Source organism: Lepisma saccharinum, chromosome 2, assembly GCF_977018435.1.
Source record: "Lepisma saccharinum chromosome 2, izLepSacc3.1, whole genome shotgun sequence".
NCBI lineage: Eukaryota > Metazoa > Arthropoda > Insecta > Zygentoma > Lepismatidae > Lepisma > Lepisma saccharinum.
Genome location: NC_139230.1, coordinates 49,052,300 through 49,067,063, shown reverse-complemented (window position 1 = coordinate 49,067,063; position 14,764 = coordinate 49,052,300). Strand labels below are relative to the sequence as shown.

General features: G+C 39.4%; 1 protein-coding gene across 4 annotated transcripts in view; it reads left to right on the top strand.

The window, feature by feature from the left end:
• The window catches only part of LOC145984024 (uncharacterized), a 509,229-nt gene that overhangs the window by 197,176 nt on the left and 297,289 nt on the right, over positions 1–14,764 (top strand). The window lies entirely within an intron of this gene.

The window sequence follows — 14,764 nt, the reverse complement described above, 5'->3', positions numbered from 1 at the left end:
TGGTCGGAGATAGACACACGCACATGCAGGCAGGAAGAAGTGGCATGTAGCTGTAATCTGGTACAGTTGCAATGCAGCCGTTTTAGGACAGTTCTAGGTTAAAGATTGCAGCTCTCATACCATACAGTCTCCCACCGACTGCGATGTAGCCTACATTGCACGCTCAGAATTTGGCAGAGAACCACCAGCAATCGTGTGAGGTGTGCAGACTGGACGTCGTGAGTGATAGTATGGTCAGACGATGGTGCAGACAATTCACGGATGGCCAATCGAATGTGCACAACCCCATACAGTTGAGTACACACAGGCCCTTTGCATCACTTCAGGTGAGAGATCACTCCCTGTACAGCCCTGGCCTTGAATGTACTGACTTTCATCTCTTTGTTTAACTGAAGAGGTTTTTTGCAGAGCAAGGATTTGACAGCTACGCTGCGGTAGAGATAGTTCCAGTCTTTGCTGTCAGACACATATACCATGGGCATACAAAATTTAGTGCCATGCTACGACAAATGCCAAAACAACGGTGGTGATCATGCCGAAAATAAGGTTAGGACTCACTGTTACTAATGCAATAAATTACAACTGATATTCATGCTTTATTTATGCCTAATCGGTAGGGACCTTCATATTTTGCTATTTTTTTTTCAAATTGGTGTATTTTCTTATTTCTTATTTTTTACTATACGGTGTTATTATTCCCAAAATTCACATTTTCATTTTAGCGCATTTTCTGGCAAATATCTGGTGTTTTATACCATCATGGTGTTTTTAACTACTGTTTCAAATTGTAAGTCACATGGCTTACGCCTCTTCGTGAGAGTTTGATATCTTGAAAGTTATTTTGGGAAAGTTATTTTTCATACCCCTTTTTTAATTTTTAAGGTAAGGATTTTAGATAATGGAATTTTCCCCGTATATACTGAAGGGTGCATAATGACCATAAGAGGCGACGTACTCCAAAAATTAAAATCAATCAATCTCACGTGACAGATACCGATATATTATGGCACCAAAATTTGGCATTATATTTTTTTGACTTGTTAGTGTTACGTTTCCCAAAATTCGCGTTTTTGCTTTAGAACATTTATCTCCCAAATATACTGAAACTTAATACTCCATTGTGCTTTTAAACTATTATTTTAAATTGTAGGTCACATGGTCTACGTATTTTCGTGACAGTTTGATATGTTGGAACAGATTTTTGAGGAAGTAAAAGTAAAGTGCTCCCCTGCACTTTTCCATGAAGGTGTACAGGGGTGTGGAGTTAGGGTCCCACACTTTTTTGATCACGCATGAAGGTAGGGGTGATGTGATCAGCACCATGCTGCTGGCTACGTTTATCCCTCAAAGTTTCCTCAAGGTAATAGCTTCATATGATGCTGGGTGGGCGCCGGAGCAGTTTGAATAGGTGGAAAACATCCCGGTTCTCCCCTGCAGGATATCGACCCAGGGTCTCTCGCATAGTAGTCAGACGCCCTAACGACTGGGCTCCATTATTACTCGCTCGACAAATGCCGATGGTGCGCACTTAGCTTGGTTATTCAAAACATATCTCGTGTGGCAAATACGAAGATGTGGCACCCATGTGACGGTAGATACGCACTCAATCTCCTGTTAGAACCCTACCACTTCGCTCTGTGATGTAAATGGTTTTGATAGAAGTTGAAAAGATCGTGGGAAATAAACGATTTAATGTGGCTGTCGGAATTATTCCACGTACGTATAACTCTATAGTTTACTCTTGAGTAAAATGTTGGAAAACTTGCATGTTCTATGTACACAAACATGGCCTAGAAAAGACAAGAAAGTTGGAATTCATGTAATTTTTCGTTGTTTTAGAACATTTCTTTTAAAAAAAACCGCTAAAAATGCCAACAATTCGCATTTTATGCCAAATTCGCATTATTTTGATATTTCGAACGGGCGAAATGTGTCCACACATCACTGCACATTCCTAAACATAATTTCGCAGCAATAACAATTTTTACCGTTAAGTGTCTCTACTAATCGGAAATTACCTCGTATAAATCAGTAGATGGAAAGTGAAAATTTTAGCAGGGGGTGGCAGAGAAAAGTCAATTCTTGAAGAAAGTGATTTGCTTTTATGATTGAATGATTCGAGTAAAATATTTACGTATTTATTATTAGTATTTTATTTCATAATATTGGACATTAACCTTACTCAGTGAGATATTAATGACCATCTCTCACGAGTTTAAGCAGGCAGGACAGAGAGCGTTAATTTCATCGCAATACTAGTGTTGCAGTAAATTTGAGGTTGGAAGCATGCACTTGCCAATTCTTATAACGCTCATCAATGCAGCTTTATGTTACACTTTTTCGTGATAGTATAGTATTCAATATATATCCCGTTTGGTTGGATTCTTCTTGATATCTAAGAATAGTGCAATGTCATTGTAAACGTATGTTAACTTGTGCGAAACCAGTAATTCTTCAGGATGATGAAAGAAAACCTTCGTAAGCACTGCTACATTAAATAAGTTGAAGTGAGCCAGAAGAGTAATAAAAGTCCATCAGCATATTTGCAGTCTAAAGCTCTTCTTGTTTATGCATGTGATTTTTGTTGGATGTTGCAGTCCATGCATTTTCTGTCGCTAATGTTGTAGTGAGATACTTTGTCGGATGGCGATATTCGACAAATATCGTATGTATCAATGGAACCTATTTGTTCCATGTTCCTTCAGTTTCTCCAACAAAATGCCTTACTACGACGTCCGACAACTATTGGACGGCGCCACCCGCTCCCATCCCCTCCATCTGTTGATAGTTCTGTCCCCTTACTACTCCCATACGGACAAGAAAAAATGATAATTCAATGCATTTGCCACATAATATTTAGAGGCTTAACCTTTACTCCCCGATGATACCATATGGTATCATGGTGCTGATTACGAAATGAATGTGCTTTTTGGATCTTCATACTCTTATGTTTGGGTGGAAATTCTGACACAGGTCTGGAGCAAGCCTGGGAAATTCATATTGATGACCAACATACCCCCTCCCCCCCCTCCGCAACATATCCATGCCACATTTCCGAACAGAGTTTCACGTTTTGGCTCATTATTCAACTTGCATGGCACCCAGGAATATGAAACATGTTTCAATCTCTTTGGAAACGTCCATTCTTTGAAGAGAATACTAAGGTTTGCACCTTATCCCCAAAATAGCGGGAGAAGATTTTATGTTTTTTTCATTGAAATTCGGTGGTCGCGCCCCCAAACCTCCCGTCCTTGGTTCGGCGTTCTGAATTGTACACGGTTGCATGCTATGATGTTTTAGCTGCAAAACAAAACTTATCCGAAGTAGATTGCTCCCATAGTGCCCGGGTTATAACAATTTTCCTCCAAAAATGCAAATTACCTATTTTTCGTAAAAAAAAATAATCACATTTTGGCTTATTATTCAACTTGTATGGCACCCAAGAACATGAAAGATGTTTCATTCTCTTGAGAAATGTCCATTATTTGAAGAGAATACTAAACTTTACGCCTTCTCCCCAAAATAGCGGGAGAAGAAGTGCAAACTCCAGATTTTTATGTTTTTCCAATTGAAATCCGGGGGACGTGCCCCCCACCCCCAAGCCCCCCTTCCTCGGTCCGGTGTTCTGATTTGTACACGGTTGCATGCGCTGATGTTTTAGCTGCAAAACAAAAGTTATCCGAAGTAGATTGCTCCCGTAATGCCCGAGTTATAACAATTTTCCTCCAAAGAGTGTCCGAATTTAAAATTCCCGCCGAGAAGCCCGGCCGAGAGAAATTTCTCTCTCTCTCTCTCTCCTCTCCCCCCCCTCTCTCTCCTCTCCCCCCTTTCTCTCTCTCTCTCCTCCTGCCATTCTGGCGCCGTGGTTGTGTTGCGCATAAAAGGGGCTAAAAGTTGAGGCCGAAACTTACGAACGAGATTTCTTGTTCCCGTGCAGAGTTCCTTAACGATATGTTTAAATAAATAAATTAAAAAAAAGTCAATGAAGATGAAATTCCCTGACATTTCCCTGACCTTTTTTTGACACCTCAAATTCCCTTACTTTGCCCGGTTTTCCAGGTCTGTCGCCACCCTGGATTATACTTGACCACGTGGAAAGGAAAAGTGTCCTCACTCACAGCTAGTTCGCAATTCTCATTATCGGGTCGTTTAACATTTGTAGACAAGCTACTGGTAATCTTTTCGAAAGTAAGAGCAGCTTCAAAGGCCGTCTTTTTTTTTTTTTATCTAATATGGTCTGTGATGCCAGATCTACCGCCATGGTAGATCGCGGTCTCACCATTTTTTCCCTTACACTTCTTAATAAATTGAAATTCACTTAGAAGTCTTATCATTAAACTAAGCTGATCTCTCACAATGTGGAAACTTTATTTAAAAACTCGGAGTAGTTAGCACAGTGCGCTACGACGGTGAGGTCATGGGTTCGAATCCCGGCCTAGACATGGGTGTAAGTGTCCCTTCATGAATTTCTTCATATCATCACTCATCTTCATCTTCGCGATTAGCCGAAAGTGGCAGAAAAGCGAAGTAAAATAAACCAAGCCAATCAATCAATTTATTTTAAATCTGCGGGGTGAAAATAGGCACCCGAGCACTGTGTACGAATGTTGTGGAAGAAAATCTTAACTACACAATTCATCACTGCAAACGGAAGAAAAGTGAATTGTTAAGTCAAAGATCTCTGCTGCTACAGCACATTCTTGTAGCTCGATACTTATTGAGAGGAAGTGTGTTTCACTGTAGAGTTACATTATTTTGTAAATTGAGCATTTTAAAATTACGCCCTTGTATTTAAACAGAAATAACGTTCATGAAAGTAAAGTTGTTCGTAGCGCGTGGCTAACACCTGCCACCCAACTTTTTAACTCTTTTTAAAGAATATATACCGTTTGAACAATACTAAGCATACCTGTTGAACGTTGTTTCTTTGTCTTTCTTGTAATCTCAGCTGCATTTTTTTGCAACACTTCTAAGTGACGTAATATAAAGTTAACGTCAGTTGCATGCTTGGGTAACGTTCGTCACCCACACGCCTAAATACGTAACAGCCAAAGCAAGGCTGAATCTGCTGTGTGCTCTGTCTTTCGACATTTTCATATTTTTCTTGTTACGTTTTTAGGCGCGTAGGGGACAACTGTGACCCAAGCATGATGCTGACGTTACCTTTATAATATTACATTGCTAAGAAGTGCAGCAGAACCACGGAACTGATCTTAGAACAAGGACAAAGGAAGAACGTCCAGCTACGAAAAAGCAAGCGTACACAGTTTAGTTCACACACAGTGTTGCAGTCACTCACGCGCCTAATGGAAGGTTAATCGTTTCTGGTTTCCCAACCGATTCAGAGACATTTACGCGTCCCGAAGAAACTTTTCTCGACATCGGGACAGCAGATACCATTCCGGGACATGTAGCAACCCTAAAACGTGGCGTAGTGAGATGCATTTCGAGGAAAACGATAGTTACCTCAAGATTTGCATGTAAAAGTTTATATTTCGACGTAACTATTTAGTACTATTTTACATTTGCATTATATGTGTAACTATTATGCGTTCTTTACCTCGACGTTTACCAATACTGCGTCTTTTTCCAGCTTCCCAATCCATTATGTAACTTACATGCAATCCACAATCATCACACAGCACACTGCACTTCCTACGAAACGGGGCACCTGCCTGCAACCTCAGCCCGGGTAAACAAACTACGATTCTGCAATAAATAACGGTGCTGTGGAGTAACAATGCATTCTAAAAATAACTTCAAACAATGGTCAACACTTTTTTCGCTTGGTCTACACGTTTATCGCGACAAACCGAAAAGTTTCTCGCTAACCAACTTTTTCGTGTTACGGTCTGATGATTTATACAAAATATCTAACACTCTTCGTAAGCAAATTAATTCACTCAGGCGAGCAATATCATATCTACAAACACCATAGATCCCATAGAAAAAAAACTGGCGAAGTTGATCAAGCGGTTTGGTAGTTATGGCTTTTGAAGTAATTACTAGAAAAAAATTAAGCGTTTTGCAAAATTCCATAATTATGGAAATTTCAGATCACATGAATTTATGACAGGTTATATAATGCCGTCAGTAAATAGAGCATTAAAAACTCAACAGGGTAATGATTTCACTGTTTGAAATTTATGACTTTTACATTTTGTAAATTTTGTAACATCTGGCAACGCAGCGGTAGTAGAGAAGGACAGAGCTATTGGGAAAACTCATGTATTAGAGAGAGAGAGAGGGAAGTACTCCATTTACTTCCATACTGACTTGTAAGGTTGAGACAGTCTAGACCATAAGTTTAAAGTGGGATCTTTACCACTGTCCAATGAGCCTTAGCCACCACCGGGAATCGAACCCTGGACACCTTAATTACATTTCGACAGTTATACCGCTACGCCATCCGGGAGACGTGTAACATATTAATTATAAATTAGGGATGAATCGATACCTATTCCGATACTCTTGCCGATTCCAACCGATACCGGTCAAATGCTTGAACATTGCAATGAATAAAAGTTGTTCAAAAAGCTGAAGTAGCTGAGTATTCCCTCTCGAAGTATACGCATAAATTTACCAGTTTTTTGGTCTCAAAATATCCATAAATTACATCAGAATATGAACATAGCTGTCATGTAATCACAAAATACAGGTTTTTCACACATTCTTGGTGCAAAATAAATTTAAAAATTCGAAACTTGCATAACTTTCAGGATAATTAGACTCCGCGTAAGACTTAAACGCTGGAAAAGTATCGGGTCATATCAATAAATAAAATCCACATACTTTCCGATACCGATATATCGGCATCGGTATAGCCTCAGCCCTAATATAAATAGATCTTTAGCACAGCGCGCTACGACGCCAGGTGTCTTGGGTTCGAATTACTGCCTGGGCATGGGTGTTCTTTGTGAGTGTCCCTTCATCAATTTCATCATATCATCACATATCGTCATCGTAGTGATTAGCCAAAAGTGGCAGAAAAGCGACGCTAAATAACAAAAAAACAATGAGATCATAAGAATACACATGACAGTTTACTGTCTCCTTGTTGCAAAGCACCTTTACACGCTGTATCAATAACATCAATTTTATAACACTTAAAATGTACAATTAGCGGAACAGTTACTGTAAATACTGCAGTCCATACTTACAAGTATGCTCCCACTTCTCACCTTCCATTGTGATGACAGTAGTAAGTCTCTACAGATATGAATCCCGTACAACGCTACCTAAAGAGGGAATAGCTCTAGCTGTCTTCATACGACCAAACTTACTGAGTGACCAAAGCAAGATACTGGCTCTATGCAACACGGGGGGTGGGGGTGTAAAGGCAAAATTCCGACCTTATTGTTGCATACCCAATGTTTTGTTTTCGTTTGGAGAGTGACGCAACTTTCGGCATTCTACAAGGGTTGCGCAGAAACAGCGTACTGTAGGTGGGGTTGGTTGTTGATAAACATTTTGAGATCGTCCATTGTCTCAGCTCTCGGTGTGCACTCAAGAAGACACATTCGACGCCTTCCTCCCCTACAGTTCAGAATCGGTAACAGAACAGTGGCGAATAAACATTTTCCTTATGTACGTACACTTGCAAGCAACAAAACTCTTATGAAGGGCGTGGAACCTACTGCACAGAAACACGACTCCAAAGGATTAGTAATAATCAGGGGAAAAATAACACCCACGTAGCTCTCACGGACTGTAAACCAATGGCTCTGCAGTTGATGAAAAAATCATATATATTTTTTTTCTGAGCTTTGAAAACAATGCTAAACCTGATACCAGTCCGTTTCCCTTCAGTAAGAACCAGCAAACATCTTTTTCATTTTTAATTTTCGCCCTTTTTTGGACATTTTTCATGATTTATTTTTCTTCATCTTTGAACGATCCCACTTTAAATTGTAGGTCCTGTCCCCATTAACCTATTTGTGCACAAAAGTGGACTTAAAGGGGGGTAAGGCGTAGCAGAGAGACACTACCATATGAGTGGGTGGAAGCTGTACTGTTGCTATACCTTTTAAAGGTAATAAATGTAACAACCTTTTCCATTAGCCAAAAGTTTCAAATCACTCAACATTTACTTATTATTGAGCTTATTCCGAACAAGTTTTGTAAAGTAATATTATAACTTCCAAGTTTTCAATAGGCTTAGTGTTTCTTCTCTTCCAATTTTCCCGCCCTCGAAATTTGCCGCTCTGGACAGTGGCACGATTCGCTTCCCCTCCCCTTTCGCCGGCCCTGCGTTGAATTTTCGTTAGATTTCCTCTTTGTGTAAGAATGCTGGTGGAAACTACAGGGAAAAGTTATGAAACTCGATTTACATAAGGCCCCCTTAAGGGGGCAAAATTGGTATCGCTGCCACGTGTGCTGGTAATCAAGATATCAGTAATTTGATTTTGAGTGGAGGCATACTTCAATTTCAAGTAGATCCAGGCCTATTTGAGCTAAACTTTTTTTTTATTCTGCTTTGACAGTTTGGAAATATATTATTGAAGGGTTTTGTTGAGTGTTGCAAGAGCTTTCTTGTTTGTTGGGATATAACAATATCATCACTTTTACATAAGAGTCAGTCATGGTTTTGGGGGACACGTGCCCTAGCGCTAAATCCGCCAATGTCTTGTGCAGATCCTACTCTTTTGATTCATTAGAGTTCCGTTTTAAAATCAAATCTGGTACATCGCCTTGAAGGAAACAAAGTGAATCAACATTTCTTCTCTTATCTTTCCACCCTGGGCGTTTCAGGCATCACATTTCAGTTACTTATTTAAAACAATCAACATCGCCTGCGTGTCTTATATCCTGCAGAACGCTTCGCGAAAGCAGCACCATCTGTGGTACAGTGACTCAACTATTTTGCGGAAGTCGGAGGAAGTGCTGCCACCTGGAGAGAAGCACAGCTACTAGCAAGAGCAGTGTCGACCGGATCATTGCACCGACGGTTCTCATGCATCGTGGGTGGCGATACGCCCACTGTCATATGCGGTTTTGTTGTAAACGTGACTCAGCTGCGTATTCACTTTCAACTGCGATCATTTTGCAAGTGCAGTTGATATGGTATCAAAGACGAAACTTGCACCTGCCTGCAATGCAAACATTGTTTATAGTAAATTCTACTTTTTCTTAACTATATTTATTTATTTTTCAAGCAAGATAATGAAATTAATAGCCAAGCAAACAGTGGCATGCCCAAGGGAAGGTTGGTGGGGATCATCCCCCCCCTTTCCTTAAAAGAAAGAACGTTAAATGCAGGAAAAGATGGCAAAATGAGCACTGTCTATTAATAAAGCATACTTAGCCCCCTACTCCCACCCTTCGAAAATCCTGGCACGCCATTGAAAACATATTATTAAGCTGTTTCAGATAAAAAGATTCTGAAATGCCTTCCTGGTCAGTTCAGACAAGGGCGTACTGGCGCAAAGAGCCCATGGTCGGACCGGGATATAATATTTTGGACTCTTTGGAACTCGGTATTCATCACATGAAAATAATACAAAATAAACATTCTTAATGCCTTTGTGAAAGTACAACACGCTATAACAATTGACCAGAAATTTGAAACAAATCTCTAAAACCAATCGCCTTACTGCAAGTAGATTTTTCCTAATAATATTCTGAGTGAGGAAAATTATCTCAACTATCAATACGTAACAACATGCAATAAAGTTTTTCAAAAATGATATTTTTTTCTAAAGTAAAAATAGAATAAGTAAAGTGAAGGAAAACTAAAACATTGACAAGAAAATAATCATGAGTTATCATAACGATCTCACTGAAACTGCATGTGGTTGTTTACTAACATGTAAATATTTTATATTTAGGTTGGGTTCGACATGCCGTCCATCCTGGATATCACAGGCTGTACAAGTACGCCCCTGAGTTTACATAAGTGCATTTTTTTTTCAATTGTAAGGCCTACTCCAGATCAGTGGCTTGCTACAACCTTCCAGCCCCCTGTGGTTCAACTTCTTTCTCCCTCTCCCTCCCTCCTCCCTCTCTCACTTACACACACACACACACACATATCATTCCTCCTCAGTGGTGTAGTTTTAACGTTGTCGCCGTGTAATCAAGTAGTTCTGGGTTCGATCCCAGATGGAAGCACATTGCACAGATCCCACATTAAACTATAGTTCCTATTTGAGTATAAAGAAGGAAACATTTTGCCTCAATTTGCGCGTATCTTTCTTACTATTGATCGATTGAATTGCTTTATTTTACTTTGCTTTTTGTGCAACTTTTGGCTAATTCGCGAAGATGGGGATGAGTGATGACATGATGAAATTGATGAATGGTCACTAACAAACATCCATGCCCAGTCCTTGTTAGAACCCGGGATCCCTGGCGTCGCAGCGCGATGTGCTGACCACTACGCCACGGAGGCCGGTTTTGTTACCATTGAAATTATAATGAGAAATAAAACTATACTCTGTCCAAGGAGTCTGTGGAGCAAGCGAACGACAACAAGTCCTCTACGCAAGTAGTGACTCTGTATTCGACCAATGAACGCGTTGAGGGAAAAGGATTTGTTGGAGGGGGCAACGCGACTGCAGAAGCGCGTAAGCAGGCGTTTATCAATAATTTTCCATCTGGGGGTGCAAAGGTAAATTTAGAGACCAAGTGATCATAAATTAGGCCTTTTTGAAAAATTTTAGGGGGTGTTGAGGAAATTTGGGGGGAGTGTTAGGATGTGTGTGGATAAATCACTGGCACAAAGTGGACTTAAAACACTTCATAAACATCAGGTATGTGAATTAAATTTTGTACGAGGGTGCAAATTCAATTCAGTTCAGCTTTTCAAACCTCATTATTTCGGAATTTAATATTATTTTACATTTGATGCTTGCAGTTCCAGACTGGTCAGGGTGACACACTAGGAAGTCAAAGCTCCCAGTTTAGAACCCAGGCCAGGCATGGGTTATTGTGTTTATCCGGTCACTAATTTCATCGATTCATTCTTCATCCGCATCATCGTGATTAACCCAAGAAGCTGAAAAGTTGCATACAATAACCAAAAGAGAAATATGAATATGCCAAGAGTGGTGACTATAACTACTAACGCACAATTTTGCGAATGGATACGTGTGTGTGTGGGGGGGGGGGTCCCTCACCGTATTTACATGCAAGTTCGTGAAATGTCCAGCTATTTTTAGAAAAATGAAAGCAAGTTCAAGGCAAAAGTCATCGTTGGTGTATAATTTTGCCGAAATCAATTGCACTGTGCAATTTAAGAAACGGCCATCCAGCGGCGGCGATTAGTTTTTGTCCCTGCACTATAGCATCTTGCTGCTAAGCCTTGTCTACCAAGAGGAAGTAAACTGTCCCATCCCCCTCCCCACTTTTCTCACCCAATCGTCGCTACTGATTTCCAATGTATTGGCAATTTATTATTATTTCCCTCTTAGCTTTGTCATGCAATCGCCACTAGTGTCCGTGGAAAAGTGTTTAACGTAGGTCCTATGTTCGATTACCGGGTAAGAATGTACGTCCCGTTGCATAGAATAGCGGTATGAAATAGCCAAAACGAATTTGGTTGATTGCCCCTATGCACTAATAATGAATCTCATATGATTCCTTACATAGTGGTTCGGATCCCACTATAAAACTGTAGGTCCAGTCCCGATTAGCCTTACTGTGCATAAAGTGGACTTAAAACACCAAATCAATCCAATCAATCCAAATCATATGATTCCTTATGAGTACTTAGTGACAGTAGAATAACTGATGGCTCCTTACACTTAGTGCCTTGATGTTTCGATTCGACTTATTTACACTCCAGGGGTCCCAGTTTCGAATCCTGGCCTGGGCATGGATGTTTGTGGTGTCCATTCATCAATTTCATCATATCATCACTCCATCTCCATCTTTGCAAATTAGCCAAAAAGTGGCACAAAAAGCGAAGTAAAGTAAAGCAAATCAATCAATCAATCAACTTATTTACATAATAGCAGGTGAAAACGTGAAATCCAAAACCCGATTTCTCCAGCATTGATTTGCAAAATGTTTATTTTGTTTAGTTTCTGCTTTCCTCGTAACCAATAGTTTCTACTATTCCCGCTGTCCCATTACGTTCGGTATTTTGCTCTATGTTCACCTTATATTCAACATTTTTTCTGCTCGTTAGTTGCGCATATGCTTTTCCTGCTGGAGCTTCTTTAGAGGCGCAGATTTTACTCCAAACAGAGGGGATAGCAACGGTTTCTTGATTGCGTGGAGAGGGAGAACACAAAAAGCCTTAGGAGTTCAGTTTCAGCAACTTGAAAATTCTTCACAGGAATATCATGGTTGCCATTGTTTGCGTTTGAAGTTCTTTTTGTTGAAAACCATATTTCTAAAAATTTAGTCCAAAGTTCGTTTTTTAATCAGACACTTCAAAGATATATCCATTGTAAAGGGACCTACAGTTTAAAGTGCAGCCAGACCCACCGAAATGTACAATAACTTCTGGGTTGTAACGATACCATTGAATTTTATTACGAGAATCGTCGCAACCCAGAAGTATCCGTGACTGTCCAGCGTCGAACCGTAGAGTTCTTGATTACAGTGCAATATCGTTAACCACAGCGCTTTAAGGTTTAATCACATATAACTTTTATTTTGACTTTGGTGTATTAAATGTCATTCTAATTCTGAACACAAAATCGCAGATTAGATAAATTACAATGTAGAACTAATTGATCACCAGTACTTAACATACATATAGTGGTGTAAAAGCTTTCATTGCATCATTAGTTATGCAACAAAAGGGAAGTTCTAGGTACGTAACTACCTTCCAAAGATGACTTTGGAAAACATTTATTTATGTATTTGAATGTTGTTAAATGGTATTACAAGAAATAGTCAAATGAATTGTACATTTGAATTCAATGTTTTTGTTACAGATTTTTTCTATTCTTCAGCTAACTCAAATTGCTCCCCCCACACCCCCGCGGTTGTACGCATCATTTCAGGAGATCCAGCCAGGGTCAAAGATAATAGTAGGCAACTTATCCCCATAGCTATTTTCATTCCTTTCTATTCTACATCCTGTGTCGTTTCTAGGAATGGAATTCTGTTGATTCGAAGGTATTTTTGTCCTCTGCTTATTGATGTTTTTATTCCAGTTCATTATGAGCACTTCGTGCAAAGCAGATTGAATGAAGGTTGTGCCGAGGGGTGTACAAAACTACTATGAAGAGCAGATATTCATGCTTGTTATAGGCTATGTTGCCCCGGTGGAATTGCCCCCTTTCTACCTGGTCTGTTTTATATTTCGTAAAGTTATCATTCGTCCTTAGCATCACCGGGTTCGAATCTCGGCCTTGGCATGGATGTTCTTTATGAGAAACCTTTCATGAATGTCATCATATTATCACTTATCCCGATCTTCGGGATTAGCCAAAAGTGGCAGAAAAGCGAAGTAAAATAACCCAAATCAATGAATCAATCAAGTCCTTAGCATCACGATTAATCTAGAAAAGTAAAGAAGCAATGTGAATCTTAGTTTTATGAAAATTATGATATTTTATATACCCAAAAATTGTTACATCCATGTCATCTCAGTGATTCAGGAGATAACCTAGGGAAAGTATTCTGGGGGGATCAGGTTTGATCACAGAAATTGCCTCATCCAGAGCGAGTGTTCAGGTGAACGACATTCTGGTAGGACATAATCGTTCTGTCACCTGTGTCACGAACAACCTTTCAATTGCTTTCTCAAGGGCTACAATTTGCGTCCCTAATTCCTGTCCCTTGTCCATGCGATTGCATCTCGTAATAACAGTGTCGTGGTGCATCGTTGGGCGATGCCTTCTTTCCAAGGAAAGGTTTGTCCATTTGGATATGGTCACATGGACGATTATTTACAGGCTGAAAAGCAGTGGCGGTGATACTGGCTTTGGAGCCCCCTGCAGAAGAGTAATAATATTAATATAACAATATAATATGCATAATAATTCTAATATTCCCAAATCCCAACTTCTTCCAGTTGTCTTCAGTATGTGTGTTTTTAAAAGTAAAAGACTAACGAGAATTCAACCATCAGAGAAAAACACAATATTTAAGAAGAATAGAATAAGTGAAATATTATTATTATTGTGGTCTTGCCTACACTCTCATTAATACTATGGCAATAGTAAGGTAGAATTGTTTTGTTACTCTAAAGCTAAAGCATTGTTCCTGGACTACCTCGAACCCTACATGGTTGCTATGTAAGGGAGACTCTCGACAAATAGGAATATTCTAATTAATGTCAGATTTCTTCGATTACAATGTCAATGTTTCACAGAGAAAATTTTGTGTTTTGAACATATAAGCGTTTCTACTTAATTTTTTGAAATTTTTGTCACACTTTTCAACTCCATTTGAAAAATTAATATATTTTAAATATTACAAATTTAACAATACTTACAACAAATCCAACCGTTTTAAAGGCTTCACTTTATTTCGGAACCCCGCACTTCTACAAATTTATAACAGTCAAAATGTACTCAGCTTTGGCAGTTGAAGTTCCACAAATGACTAGCGTTGTTGACTTCCAGCAGGAAAGTTCAGATTTATTTTTCTATATGATTTTTATTTCTATCACATTGCTATTTCTATAATTTTACGTGAATTCCTCTCTGCAAATGCATGTTCCATGAACTACAATTACACCACTATATCTCATTATATAATGTTGTGCATTCCCAATGGCGCAGTGGTAACTCTGTCTTCTTGTAATCAAGGAGTCCCATGAATTCCTGGTGGAAGAGCATTGCAAAGATGTTCGGATCCAATT